At 45.6% G+C, this 3,116-nt stretch overlaps 1 pseudogene; it reads right to left on the reverse strand.

Annotated features, from left to right (window-relative positions):
• Window positions 1-1,022: 1,022 nt before the first annotated feature.
• On the reverse strand, window positions 1,023-1,550 carry LOC110311981 (annotated as a pseudogene).
• Window positions 1,551-3,116: the final 1,566 nt, after the last annotated feature.

Consider the following 3,116-nt stretch of genomic DNA (forward strand, 5'->3'; position numbering starts at 1 on the left):
TTCTTTCTTCCTTCCTTCCTTCCTTCCTTCCTTCCTTTCTTTCTTTCTTTCTTTCTTTCTTTCTTTCTTTCTTTCTTTCTTTCTTTCTTTCGTTTTGTTTCTTGGAACTCACTGTGTAGACCAGGCTAGCCTCAAACTCACAGTTCCACCTGCCTCTGCTTCCCAGCTGCCTGGATTAAAGATGTGCACCACCAAGCCCAACGTTTTTCTTAATGGCACGTGTGTAGGCTGCAAGGTAAGTCCACCACAGAACAATCATGGGCACTCTTAAAGTCAAACACCAAGTCTGCATTGCTAGCCAGCAGCTGCAGGGAGAATCTGCTCAAAGCATGCAGTTCTGGGCCTCACTGTTGTCTTTTATGCACATGAAACACATCCTGATTGACACAGTTCAGTTACCAATAACCATTAGTGCAACCCCACCGCACACACACACACACACACCAACCAAGTAGTGGTGTGGTGCCTGTGGTAGGCAGGAGAGCTGGCCCTGCCCTTCACCAGATGCAGCACTTGAAAAAGTGGACCTTGCACCCTGCCTGGACTACACAGTAGAACTGGACCCAATGGCAAAAGCAACGATTGGCCAGCCTCAAGTGGGTGAGAGATGGCTCTCGGGAGACTGGGCCCCTCACCTCAAGTGGGCAGCGTAGTAGAGCTGGCTCTGGTGGCACGAGTGCAGGTGAGCTTGACCTAAAGGCACGAGGGCAGGAACATTGACCCTGCCCACTTCAGCTTCAGAACAGGCTGGGGTCATGCTTCAGTGTTGTCTAATTGTCCTTTTCTCTTTAATCCTCCTCCCCACCCACCCCCAGAGAGTCTGTTGACTGCCTGAGCTTACTTGGTTAATTTTGCTAAGGTCTGGAGACCTGTTTCATGTACATATATTTGTGCTTCTTTTACTTTGGGTCCTCTGCTATTTCTTTTCTTTTGATTTTTTTTTTTTTTTTGGTTTTTGTTTTGTTTTGTTTTTTACTTTTTTTTCATTTCTGAGAAAATTTTATTGGCCTTTTGGATAAAATTTATTTTCCAGGAAGGATGATCCTATCATGCTCCTGCTGGAGCCAGCACATGGCCTCCTCTTTGCTGATTCTGTGGCCCCAGTGCTGCCTGTTCTGTGTTTCCTGTCTGGGATGCTGAACCCTGGCCTACCCAGCACCACATAGAAGTTCAGGCAGCCGTAGATACCAATGCTTGGGTCGTATTTGATGCCTAGGTCAATGTGTTCCTGAATCCAAAACCAAAGTTTCCAGTATCTGAGAAGTTATTTTTTCATAACTCATATTCCCACACCTTCAGGCCTTTCTCCAGAATTTCCTCTGCCTTGGCTCCACGGACTGTGCAGTGAACAGCAATCTTCTCATTTCTCTGGATGCCAAAGGACCTGACAGTGTATCTAGCTTTGGAAAACACCAGGGTCTGGCCTGTGTGCTGCTCCTTGGCTGCCCGGGTCAGTCTGTGTCTGCTCTCCCCGACACAGATAATGAGGCAGAGTTGCGGATGTGAAAGTCCCGCATGAGGTTTTCATTTTCCCCATGATCTTGCGCCATGGTGGAGAACAGGAAGAGAGAGTCATATTTTTACTTTATGTATATGATGAGTGTTCCCTTGGGGCTGGAGAGGTGGCTTAGAGGTTAAGAGCACTGGCTTTTAGTTCAGGGATCTTGAGTTCAAATCCCAACACCCACAGGGCAGCCATCAAACCATCTATAACTATAGTCCTATAGGATGCCGTGCGTGCCCTTAAACACTAATATACATAAACAAATAAATCTAAACAAACAAACAAAAAATGTTTCCCTGCATGTATGTCTGTGCCGTGTAGATGCAGTGCCTACAGAGGCCAGAAGAGGGAACTGGAGTCCCTGTTAGTGGGATTACAGATAGTTGTGAGCCATCATGTAGGTGTTGGGAATCAAACCCAGTTCCTCTGGAAGACTAGCCAGAGCTCTTAACTGTTGCGTTATCTCTCCAGCCACTCAAGACTTTTTCTTTTAATTTTATGTCTTTTGTTTGTTTGTTTGTTTGTTTGTTTGCCTTCGTGTATGCAAACACCCTAAATATGTGTCTGGTGCCAATGGAGGTTAGAAGAGGGTGTCAGGTCTCCTGAAACTGGAGTTACAGCAGATACGACCTGCCATGTCGGTATTGAGAACCCAAGCCCAGTCCTCAATAAGAGCTAGTGATATTAACCACTGGACCATCTCTCCATCCCTGGAGATTTTCTTAATAAACTCTAGCCACATTGTCCTTGAGGTTCTTTTTGAGTCTGTTCTTGATTTCTTTTATAAATGAGACCAAGAACCCCAAGAGGAGACTTACATACCCCTGTGACATGTGGCAGCCCTGACAGTACTTCCCAACAGTTCCAGTAACAAAAACAAGTCGCCATTTTAGGGCTGGACACCAGAAAACACACACACCAAAGGAACAGCTACACTCCTGGACTTAGCCAGAGCCATAATTTTGGAGTTCAGGAGTCACCCCACAAACCACAGAAACACCCCACTCAGTCAGACAGGGATGGTTTATTGAATGCACACCTCAAGACGGACGAATCAGGGCAACAGGTGAAAGCTGTGTGCCAAACATTTCTCAGGGCCAGCTTATAAATGCTAAAACAACAAAAACAACAATGAGCTCAAAAGTACATGCAGGAAGCGCTATCTGGTAGTCAGCCCTGACTTAAGTCATTTAAGACATAACAGTTCATATTGACCTTTAATTTGATGGGTCCTAAGTGAAGCTCATGGTTGTGGAATTTCTGAAGATTAACCAACCTCCTAAGATACAGAACATAACAGGGTGTGTAGTCAGCATGACCCTGTTCTGAGTCAAGTTATTTTTCTGTGTCAGTAACTGGCAGGTATGTTATAGCAACAATATGAAATAGCTGGCAGGCATGGAACAAAATGGCTACAGCTATGCTAAGCGGGCAGGCCTCAACAATAGCATTCTTGGTTCTGGACTGAGAATAGAGATGCCAGAAGGAAGTTCTGGTTGCTGGACCAGTTTCTTTTTCTCTCTCCCTCTAAGCTAGCATCTCTTACCAGAGGTTATACCTGACTATCTGACCAAATCCCAGCCCACAGTTTATACCTGCTGGGGATCCAATC

The sequence above is a fragment of the Mus caroli genome, chromosome 16 (genome assembly GCF_900094665.2).
Source record: "Mus caroli chromosome 16, CAROLI_EIJ_v1.1, whole genome shotgun sequence".
Classification (NCBI taxonomy): Eukaryota; Metazoa; Chordata; class Mammalia; order Rodentia; family Muridae; genus Mus; species Mus caroli.